The 12,739-nt window shown below is 43.4% G+C and overlaps 1 long non-coding RNA gene across 1 annotated transcript; it reads right to left on the reverse strand.

Annotated features, from left to right (window-relative positions):
* Positions 1–204: 204 nt before the first annotated feature.
* On the reverse strand, positions 205–12,426 carry LOC104968671 (uncharacterized). Its single transcript, XR_003033481.2, has 3 exons — positions 11,327–12,426; positions 1,335–1,395; positions 205–519 (listed from the first exon to the last, which is right to left on the reverse strand). It is a non-coding gene; the product is annotated as an uncharacterized lncRNA (long non-coding RNA).
* Between the last annotated feature and the right edge of the window lie 313 nt (positions 12,427–12,739).

Here is a 12,739-nt window from a genome sequence, read left to right on the forward strand (position 1 = left end):
ACAAACAGATTGGAGACCTCACATTCTGAGACATACAGGAACAAGCAGCTCAGAGACCAAAAATCGGGGGGCACACCCTCACACCGTCTGACACACATTCACCAACAGATAATGGAGTTCTCATCCTGGGATGGGCACTGACAATCAGATACAGACATCACAACCCAGGACACTCTTCATTTCCTATAACAAATCACTAAAATCTTGGTATTGTAAAACAACACTAATTTATTATCTTACACTTCTATAGGTCAGAGACCTAAAATTGAGTCTTACAGAGATAAAGTCAAGTTGTCAGCAGAGCTACTTCCCTCCAGGAAGCTCCAGGAAAATGCACTTCCTTTCATTTTCCAGTTTTAGAGGCTGTCTGCAGTCCTTGGTTCATGGTCCCTTCCTCCATCTTCAAAGCCAGCAGCGTTTCATCTTCAAATGTCTCTCTGATCTCTCTTCTCTCTGTTTCAGCTGTCAAATCTCCTTCTCCAACTCTGCTTCCATCATTACATCACCTTCTTAGACAGCCTGCATTGTCACAGTGTCATTTCTGACTCTCACCATCGTGCCTCCCACACGTAAGGACCTTAGTGACTACACTGGGCCCACATGGATAATCCAGGATAAACTCCCAGCCTCCTGGTGATTAACTTAATCAAATCTGCAAAGTCCCTTCTGCCAGAAAGTTAACATAGTCACAGGCTTCCCAGGTGGCTCAGATGGTAAAGAATCTGCCTGCAGTGCAGGAGACCCAGGTTCGATCCCTGGGTCAGGAAGATCCCCTGGAGAAGGAAATGGCAACCCACTCCAGTATTCTTGCCTAAAGAATCCCATGGACAGAGGAGCCTGGGGTTGCAGAGTCAGACATGACTCAATGACTAACACTTTCACTAGGGACTGAGACGGGGATATTATTGAAGGCCAGTATTCAGCTGAACAGAGATGTACATGCATAGATCAGTCGAGACATGATGTCCTGGGAGACACATACCCACAAACTAATCAGGGAACTCATATGTGATTCATATACCCACAAACGGATCAGGGACCTAAAAACCTGGAAAATATAGCCATAAAGAAATCATAGACCTAAAATCCTGCAACATAAGCCTACAAAGAGTTCAGAGACCTCACATGTAGGGTAGTACACCCAGAAACAGATTAGCATTCTCACACTAGCACATATACTGAAAAACATGTGAGAGCTCTCAAAGCCTGGCACATACACTCAAAATGAGTTCAGATACATCACCTGCTGGAATTCACTTCTAAACAGATCTGAAACCTCACAATATACACCCACAAACCCGTCATGACCCTCCCTCCCTGGGACATATACATACAAAGAGCTCAGACACCTCACTCTGGGATATTCACCACCAAGCAGATCAGAGTCTTCAAGTCCTGGAATATAAAACAAACAGATTAGAGCACTTGCATCCTTGACAAAATTCAAGAGCAGACATCACACATTGAAACATAGGAATGAACAGAGAATAGACCTCATACCATGAAACACACCCACAGAGAGGTCACAAGCCTTCCATTCTCTAGTCATACACACCCTAAGAGATCTAAAACTTCATATGTACCCACAAACAAAATAGAAATCTCAAATCCTGGGCTTCCCTGGTGGTTCAGTGGTGAAGAATCCATTTGCCAATGCAGGAGACATGAGTTCGATCCCTGATCTGGGAAGATCCCACATGCCATGGAACAAATAAGCCCATGAGCCACAACTATGAAGCCTGTGTTCTAGAGCCTGGGAGCCGCAACTACTGAAGCCTGAGTGCCCTAGAGCCTGTGCTCCATAACAAGGGAAGCCACCACAATGAAAAATTTGTGCACTGCAACTAGAGAGTAGCCCCCCTCCCTGCTTGCCACAATTAGAGAAAAGCCTGCATGCAGCAACGAAGACCCAGCACAGCCAAAAAGAAAGAAAGAAATTTTAAATCTTGGAAAATAATCCTCCTAGAAGATCAGAGAACTGACAGCCTGGGATGTACACCTATTAAAAGGTAGAGAAAGTCACAAATGATCAGAGAATCATTCAATCAAATCCTGGGAATTATACCCACAATGAGATCAGAGACCTTACATCCTGGAATATGTACCCTAAAACAGATTAGAAATCTCACCCCTGGACAAACATACCCCAACAGATCAGAAACCTCACATCCTGGGACAAATGCCTGCAAACAGCTGTGGTCCTTACATCCTGGGACATAAATGCACAATCAGATCATGCATTACACCCTTGACAAACACAGATCAGACAACCCCTTCTGTGATGTTCACCCACAGAGAGACTAGGAACCTCACAACCTGAGACATACAAACATAATATACCAAAGAACTCAAATCCTGCAGTATCCACCACAAACAGATCAGAGACCCCATATACTGGGAAAAACATCCAGAAGCAAAGCAGAGTCCTCTCAAATTGGAATACATCACTCAAAATAGAGGAGAGAGCGCATATCCTGGGACTATACCAACAAATAAATTTGAGGCCTCATATCACAGGCCATATACTGTTGCTCAGATGAGAGAACTTACCTCTCTCTCTGGAGAAAGGAATAGAGGAGAACATCAAGGGACGTCAACAACATCAAGGGACATACTACCACAAATAGATCAAAGACTATATTTTTCTCACATACACCCATGTGAGAGACCTCACATATTGGAACATACAATGACAAACAGTCACAGATCTCACACCCTTAAACATACAATGACAAAAAGGATCATAACCCTAAAAAAGTCTTAAACCATTAAATAATCCCCCAAACCGATAAGAGACCTCACACCTTGGGACCTACACCCCAAAAGACCTCATGGGCCTCACACACTGAGACCTAACCCACGGACAGAAAGAAACCTTACAACTAGGTTTATTCAACTCACAAACATATCAGAGGACTTACATTCTTGGCATACACTCATGAAAGATACCTCACATACTGGTAATTATAGTGACATGAAGATCTCAGATCCTGGGAGCTACGTGCACAAACAAATGAGTGACCTCATGCGCTGGGACAGACACCCACAAACATATCACAGATCTCCCATTCTGATGAATATACCCATAAACAGATCAAGACCTCACAACTGAGACCTACACACACAATGAAACAGCAGACATCACATCCTGGGATATTGCAGAAACAACCCAGATACCTAAAATTCCAAGACAGAAAGCCACAAACACAACACAGACATCACACCTTGGAATAATAACCATAAGAGATGAAAGACTTCAAACTCTTGATATAGTCATGAAAAGATCAGAGACCTTACATACAGAGACTTCTGTGGACAAACAGATCAGGGACTTCTAACTCTGTGACATACACCCAGAAACAGATCAGAGACCTCATCACCCAGGAAATATACACACAAACAAGCCTCGACATACACCAAGGAAAACAGACTCACATACTGGTATATAGCAACAAAGAGATCAGAGACCTTACATTCTTGGAAATATACCACCCAACATATCAGAGACCTCACACTTGGGATATACACCAACAAAGAGCTCAGACACTTTATACCATAGGATACACATGTCCAAAGAGATCAGGGACCCACATCATAAGTCATGCAGTCACAAACATACTTGAAAACTCACATTATGCAACCCCCCCAAAATAAAACCCCACAGATCAGAGACCTCATTCCCCAGGGTATACAAACAGAAAAATATCAGGGAGTTTGACATACACCCATATCCTTGACATATACCCGTCAAGAGAGACCTCATACACTGAGACATATACAAGGACAGAGAAGTGAGACCTCATTTTGGGACATACACCCAGAAATAGATGACAGATTTCATACTGTGGGACATACACCCACAAAGACTTCAAGGAACTTACATCTTGGGAACCACACCCACAAACATTTTAGAGACCTCACACCCACACTCACAAACTAAGCAGAGACCTCACACTCTGGGACATTCACCCTCAGATAGAATAGTTCTAACATCATGCAACACACACCCAACAAACAGATCAGAGTACTTATACTCTCAGAAAACCACAACAAAAAATCTGGGAAGTGTAATAACCAGGGCAATATATCCACAAAGAGTTCAGAGACCTCATATCTTAGGACACATACCACAAACAGATCAGAGAGCTCATACATAGGCACAAACACCTACAAAGAGATCAGAGCTCTAATATCCAAGGGTGCGTGCTCAGTCACTTCAGTCATGTCTGACTCTTTGTGACCCTATACACTGTAGCCTGCTAGGCTCCTGTCCATGGGATTCTCCAGGCAAAAATCCTGGAGCGGGTTATCATTTCCTCCTCCAGGGGATCTTCCTGACCCTGGGATCGAACCTGAATCTCTTCTTGTGTCTCCTGCATTGGTGAGCAGATTATTTACTACTTGAGCCAACAAGGGTATAAGCCCCCAAAATAGATAAGGACTTCATACTCTTGACATACACCCAAGAAGAAAGACCTCAAATTCTGTAGCATACAATGACAAACAGATCAGAGAACTCATACACTGAGATATATACCCACAAGCAGATCAAAACTTTATATCATTGGATGTATACCCACAACAGAGCAGAAACCTCACACTCTGGACATTCACACCCAAACAGATCAGACAACTCACATCCTGGAATATACACCCACAACCAAGTCAGAAGTCTCTCATCCTGGGAAACAACACCCAAACATATCAGAGAGCCCTCATGATCTCAGACACACACTCAAAGAGCTCAGATACCTCAAACCCTGGTATATACACCTATGAACAGAGACCTTGTATACTGCAACATTCAGCCACAGTCATGTCAGGGATCCCACACATTTGGGACATACATCCAACAACAGCAAAGGAACATTACAACACCCTTAAACAGTTTAGGGGGCTGAAACCCTAGGATACAGATTCCCCCTGCCCTCAAAATCAGTCATATTAATATCTGAACACAGACTCTCAAACACCACAGAAACTTCATATCCAGGAACTCGGTGGCCCAAACTATTCTGTCACCCAGTACTCTGGATGCAGACTCTAGTCACCTCAGTGATATATCTTTCTGGACCCTAAAAATCCCTATAGTTCAAAGAACAAACAAAACCTGTACGCATCCTCCAAAGAGTTCATGGCTGTGAAATCTGAGACACAAATTCCTAAAGGCCTCAATGTCCTCACACCCAGAACACAGACTGCCAGAGGGCTCAGAAAGTTCAAATCCTGGACCCCAATACAAGGTATTTTAGAGACATTATACCCTGGGGTCACAAATCCCAAATAGTTATGATCACATTCTGGACATGAACAGAAAAACATCCCAGAACTCCCATAATTCTAGACCTAGATCCTCAATTAGTTCAGACATCTAAAACAGAGAGAGAGAGAACCCAGAGATCAGAGATCTGAAGATGTGAAGCACAGAATGCTTAAAACATGCAGATATGCATACAGATTACAAGAAACTCAGGACTCTGGAACCCTGGACCAAGACTCTCAAAGAGCTCAGAAACACCACAAATCTCCCCTAAATTTAGCGGCTTAAAACAATGGTAAATGTTAATTATATCACACAGTTTTGAGGAGTCAGGAACTCAGGAGAAGCTTGGCTGCACAGTTCTGGCTTTGGATCTCTTGGGCTGCAGTCATCTGAAGGCTGGAGTGAAGCCAGAAGCTCCACTTGCAGGTTGGATCACTTACCCGGCTAATGAATTAGTGCTGGCTTTTGGCTGAGATACTTCAGTTATGTGGTACAGGTGTCTCCCCAAGGGGCTGCTTGAGTATCCTCACAATATGGTGGATGGCTTCCACTAAAGCAAGAGATCCCAGAAAGCAAGGCAGAAGCCAAAATGCCTTTTAAACTTCCCTAGAGGGCAGAAGAAGAAGGGGGCAACAGAGGATGAGATGGCTGGATGTAAGTCTGAGCAACAGACATGAGCTTGAGCAAACTCCAGGAGATAGTGAAGGACAGGGAAGCCTGGTGTGCTGCAGTCCATGGGGTTGCAGAGTCGGACACAACTTAGTGACTGAACAACAACTAAGTAAGCATTGCTTTGGTGCATTCCACAAATTAGGGAGTTTTAGTTTCATTTTTATTTAGTTCAAACTATTTTTAAAAATTTGTCTTAAGGCTTCTTTGACTCATTGAGCCTGTGTGCATGTGTGGTAAGTCACTTCAGTTGTATTCAACTCTTTGCAACTCTGTGGACTGTAGCCCACCAGGTTCCTCTGTCCATGGGATTCTCCAGCCAAGAACACTGGAGTGAGTTGCCATACCCTTCTCCAGGGGATCTTCCCCACCCAGGGATCAAGCCCGCATCTCTTACATTTCCTGCATTGGCAGGCGGGTTCTTTACCACTAGCGCCACCTGGGAAGCCCCTTAAGCCTCTGCACCCTCTCCCAAAGCCTTTCTCCAGAGCTCAGAACATACCTCTTGCATAAATGCACAAACCTGTCTGTCTTATAACCAGATTTACAGTTTTCACAAGAGGAACAATGTTTTTTCCTCATTGTGTACCCCTGCCTCATGGTATACAGTCTATTATGTCTGTGCTCAACAGAACAAGTGAAGTACAATTGTGAATTTTGTAGAGATGGAGACACAATTCTGGCGAGTATTTACTCTTTCTTGAATCCAACACACATTTATAGTAAACAATATGTTCATGTTACTCCTACATTCCAACTGAGATAATCTCAGACCCACACTGGCCCCTGACCAGAGATGGCATTTACCTGGATTGCATTCCTCCCCCTACCCCTGAATTCTGCTTTCAGAAGTCAAGGGAGTGTAGGTGTGTGGACTGTATATTGTCCTATTGACTCAGAGCTAAGTCTTCTAAAACTTTAGTAAATCAAGGTTTAGAAAGATGATTCAAAAAGTTAGACTCTCCTACCATCCAGCCAGGACTTAGGGGTTCCAGACTCTGAAACAGGGTCTGAAAGTGAAGTGAAAGTGTTAGTTGCTCCGTCATGTCCGAATCTGCAACCCCATGGACTGTAGCCCGCCAGGCTCTTCTATCCATGGGATTCTCCTGGCAAGAATACTGGAGTGGGTAGGCAATTCCTTTGCCAGGGGATCTCCCCAACCTAGGGATCAAACATGGGTCTCCAGCATTGCAGGCAGATTCTTTACTGTCTGAGCCACCACATGTGACAACATCTAGGGACAGCTGGGAGGGCGGAGGTGCTACTGGCATCTAGAGGGTGGAGATCAAGGATGCTGCTTGTCATTGCCCTTTAGTCAAAGACCCCTCACCCCCAGGAACATACCTGTAGTTAAACAAGTTGGGTTTATTACTCACTGCAGTGAGGAAGAACGTGGGGAACCGTGGGACATCTAGGTAAGAGGGTGTTAGAGAGAACAAATCATAGAATCTGGGCTTCAGTTGAGTGGTTTTGGGAAGGGTCTAAGGAACTGCAGGCTCACTCTAGATTGGATGCTGTCACAAAGTGAGAGCAGATTTATTATTTGGTATCTCAATAAGCCTTTAAATCTATGGGGAAGGCAGCCTAGAGTAAGGATAATGCTGATATTGATATAAAAGTAGCAGTCACTCATTTTAACCAAGTTGTTATTGTTGTCCAGTCCCTAGTCATGTCCAACTTTGTGAATTTATGGACTGCAGCATGCCAGACTCCTCTGTCCTCTACTATTTCCTGGAGTTTGCTCAAATTCATGTCCACTGAGCCAGTGGTAGTATCAAACCATCTCATCCTCTGTCACCCCCTTCTCCTTTTGCCTTCAATCTTTCCCAGCATCAGGGCCTTTTCCAATGAGTCAGCTCTTCCATATAGTCCGTATAAAGCTATGGTTTTTCCAGTAGTTGTACAGATGTGAGAGTTGGATCATAAAGAAGGCTGAACACCAAAGAATTGATACTTTCAAACTGTGATGCTAGAGAAGACTCTTGAGTCCCTTGGACTACAAAGAGATCAAACCAGTCAATCCTAAAGGAAATCAACCCTGAATATTCACTGGAAGGACTGATGCTGAAGCTGATGCTCCAGTACTTTGACCACCTGATGTGAAGGGCTGACTGATTTTAACCAAGAGAGAGGGATGTTTGCTATCGTGTGGATGGCACAGTGACCTTGTTTTTGCCTATGCTTAGACAACATTATAACATGGCTTGGCTTTGTCTCATTTTGGCATGGTCTCAGAATAACCTTGTCTGAGGTTAGTATTCTATGAGATTTTTTTATGTCTAATAAGAGAATAACAGCCTACCTGTGGGTGTCAGAACAACTTCTGGATGTTGGGGACTGCTCCTTCTCTCTCTTTCTCCCTCCTTTCTTTTCTGTCTCATGCTAAACATCTGTTATGAGTTGAGCTGTATCCCTCAAAATTCACATGTTGAAGTCCTAATCCCTAGGACCTCAGAATGTGACCTTATTTGGAAACAGGGTCATTACAAATATAAGACAAGGTCATACTGCAGTAGGGTGATCCCCTAATGCAATATGACTGGTGTCTTTACAAAAAGAGAAATTTGGGCACAGACACACACAGGGAGAATGTCATGTGGAGATGAAGGCAGAGATTGGGGTGATGCAGCAAAAGCAAAGGAATGTCAGACTGCCAGCAAACCACCAGAAGCTAGGAAAGAGGCATGGAACAAATTCTCCTTCTCATCCCCAAGAAAGAACCAACTGGACTCACACCTTGATCTCAGACTTCCAGCCTTCAGAACTGTGAGAAAATAAATGTCAATTGTTTGAGATAGTGAGTTTTTTATACTATTTTTAAATTTTTATTGTTGCTTTACAATGTTGTGTTAGTTTCTGCTGTACAATGAAGTGAATCAGCTATATGTGTGTATATATATATATATATATACACACACATGTATCCCCTTCCTCTTGGACCTCCCTCCCACCCCACCCACATCCCACCCATCTAAGTCCTCAAAGACTGAGCTGAACTCCCTGCATTATACAGCAGGCTCCCACTAGCTAGCTATTTTACACATAGTAATGCATATATGTCAATTCTACTCTCCTAATTCATCCTACTCCCCCTCACTCCCATGTCCACACATCGGTTCTCTACATCTGTGTCTCTGTTCCTGCCCTTGATGTGGTGCTATTTTTTACAGCAGCTCTAGCAAATGAATACAACATCTTACAACACCTTCCATAAAGGATTTTCCAGCCCGCGGAGGCGGGGGCAGGAGCCGGAGCCAGAGCGGGCGGAGGCGGGGGCAGGAGACGCTGGAGGCTCGAGCTAACCGGACGGGTCACTCCGGCTCTCCCGGGTGAAAAAAATTAAAAAAAAAAAAAAAAAAAAAAAGGATTTTCCAATCCAAAATGTCAATAGTGTGTGGTGATCATTTTGTAATGTATAGAAATATCAAATCACTGCTATGCACTTGGAATTAACATCATGTCATAGATCAATTATATTTCAATTTAAAATGTATTATTTATCCAATTATTATTTTTTCTGTGTATTCCTCTTTATTTTTTATTATTTTTAAGCTTAATGGTTGGTTTAATTCTGTTATGAATAACAGAAATCTACTCGCATTGGCTTAAAACACAGTTTTTTCCTTTCACAGATTGTATTTATTTTTTAATTTAACTTTTATTTTATATTGGAGTATAGTTGATTTACAATGTTGTGTTAGTTTCAAGTGTACAAGAAAGTGATTCAGTTATACATATACATATATTCATTCTTTTTTCAGATTCTTTTCTTATATAGGTTATTAAAGAATATTGAGTAAAGTTCCCTATGTTATACATATCTACTTACTCTTGATTTGGGGGAAATTCATGTAGAATATCATAATCTTAAGATTCATGGTCTGAGTTTTCATTTACATAATAAATTTCAGTAATATAAAAAAAAAAAACTGTCAACAGTGCTGAGGTTGAAGAATCCTGCCCTAGACATGGAACCCAAAAGTACTTACTAACCTCAGAATCTCTGATAAAGACCAATAAAAAGTAGCAGAGTACACACAGCTTTGTACATAGACCCTCAAAGTGCTCAAAGACCTCACACCCTGAATACAGAAGCCTAAACAGCTCAGAGAAGATGTGCCTTCAAGAGACCCCTAATAAGTCAAAAACATTATTCTCTGGGGCAGAGACCACCAAGAAGATGAAAAACCTAGCATCTAGAAACAGAAACCAAATGCTCAGAGACATCAAGTATGGGACAGGAAACCTAAGAGAGCTCTGGGTCCAAAATGCTCAGATATTTCACACTTTGAACACACACCAAATAGGCGAACAGCTCAAGAACAATAGTATCATTCATTTCCTGCTTCTAAAACTGTATTATCTTTATGTAAGTGCTTTACATTAGGGGAAGCTGGGCAAAGGGTATACAAGAACTCTGCACTATTTGTGCAATTTTTCTCTAAGTCTAAAATGATTTTTAAAATAAGCTTTTTAAAGGAAAAAAGATCAAAGGACATAGAACGGAATTTATAAACCTTAAATACATGGTTCCACAAGCTCAGAAAACAACATTATGTCCCTCTAGTAGTCAAAGAAATGCCAAAAAAAAAAAAAGGAATTCGACTTTAAGGTAAAAAACCCCACTTACCCAAGGACAAAGACCCTCAAACAGCTTAGAGACTTTATACCCTGGGACAGAGATCCACAAACGTCTGTAAAACCACAACCCCTGTGACAAGAGCCTCAAAACAGCTGAGAGACTTCACTGTAGGGCCATAGACATCATACCTTGAACTGAGATTCCAAACAATGAGATTTCACATTCTGAACACAGTCCTCCAAAATGCACACAGCATGTAATAATTATAAGTCGACTGACTTAAAAACCATTTTCCTCCTACTCACTTACACTCAGCCAAACACCTTCCCTGCTTGATGCTTAAAATCCCATCATCAAAGTTTACTCCTTTGAGTTCTTTCTCCCCTTCAAAATTCTCCTTTAATTGTCACACATCCTTCTGTCCTAAAGCGTGAAATCATGCATCTCTCTCTAGTCATTTATGACCCAGCCCCTCACCCTACTCCTACACACACACACACACACACACACACACACACTGCCACACGCCCCGAGTCAGGCCTGGTCCAGAAGGGGTAGGAAACGTCCAAGTCATCCTCTCCCGGGGGAGGAGGGGATGGCTTGGAGGAGGATCATGAGATCGCCTTGAACCTTCTCTGCCGGACTCAGACCTACAAAGGCAGCCTAATACAGTGATGTCAGGAACCCTGGAAAAGAATTTTTCTCAGTTGCTGTTGTGAATGGTGAGTGGATCCTGAAATCAATATAATGGGATGCAATATGCATTGTTCTAAAAAGAGAAACCACAGGTAGAAGAGAATATAAAAGATTACCCAACACATTCTGTGCCAGCCAATAATACCAGCTTCTTTTACAGGTGCGCAAACTGAAGTTCCTAGATGGGATTCGAACCTACAGTGTCCAGTAGCCAAAGCCCTGCCTCAGCAACTCCGAACGCCGACCCGGGAGCCATAGCGCCTGCGCCAATCCAGCAGCCAATGGCATCCCGGAGCCGGTGGACCCCGCGCTCGTAGCCTTTAAGTGATTCCAGAAAACCTCAGTACCCTGGAAGAGCTTCTGTAGGCAACCTAGCGGCGGCCAATCAAAGCTCAGGGCAAGATTTGATCCCGCCCTCCTCATCTAGGATCCAATCACCACTCCACGACCTTCCACCCCACTCCACCCACCCCGCTGTTGCTTAGAAGCGGTAGCCAACTCAAGCGGGACCAAACATAAGATCGTGGCTGTGGCTGAGGGTGGAGTTTACCCTACCCCGGCCCCCAGGGCCGAGGTCGGTCAGGGCATCGCTATTCTCAGCCTGGGGAAGGGGCCAATACACGCGCGGGATATTTCGTGTTCACAGACATGAAGTGGTTTCTTCCAAAGTACACGACCCACCCACCTCCGTGGTACCTCCCACAGTGGACTGTTCCATCTCTGCGTCGCGCGATGGAGTGTCCCAGAGGTGCAGAGTCTCGTCAGTAACTTCATTCCCAAACCTCACGATTTTTGTGTGTGTGACCTAAAAAGAGCTCTTTTATGTCAATACTCTAAGGATCATTCACACTTCGATTCACGCTGACATAACTACAGACTCTCTCTCTCTTTCATATCTTCCTCCCCTTGCCCATATTCCATCCCCCATCTCCCTCTCAAATGTCCCTCAATAGAGCATCCTAGCCTAATGATCTTGTTGAGAGCCATGCTGAGGGATCCAACCCCCTGCTGCAGATCCCTGGCCCATAAAAAGGCATTTGTTCCCCTGATGCCACTGGTAGAAGTGTGAATTTATGTGCCAGCATCTATAAAAATTAAAAAAAAAAAGACACCTCTTCCTACTAGAACGTCAGTACTACCAGGGTGTATATAGATTTCTAGTTCCCCTGTGTCCCCACAGCACCTAAAACTGTGCCCTGTACAAAGTAGGTGCTCAAAGGGGGGAGGGGAGTGGGGGGTTGTTGAATAAATTGAGTCCTTTGACCTAGCAGTTCCACTTCTAAATATGTGTTCTAAGGAAATACACATGCACTGGTTTGTGTGCACAAGAATATGAGATACACAAACTGGGGCGCAGGGTAATTGATGTCATACTGTTGCAGAAACCAGTAATCTAGAAACCACGCACCACACTCGGAGAATTGGGGAACTCAGGTTTATTACGCCTGAGTAATAAACTGAGTGGGCCCAAACTCTGAGCCCCGAACAAAGGGGTTACAGAATTTTTATATATGGACAGGCATGATTAA

The sequence above is a fragment of the Bos taurus genome, chromosome X (genome assembly GCF_002263795.3).
Source record: "Bos taurus isolate L1 Dominette 01449 registration number 42190680 breed Hereford chromosome X, ARS-UCD2.0, whole genome shotgun sequence".
NCBI lineage: Eukaryota > Metazoa > Chordata > Mammalia > Artiodactyla > Bovidae > Bos > Bos taurus.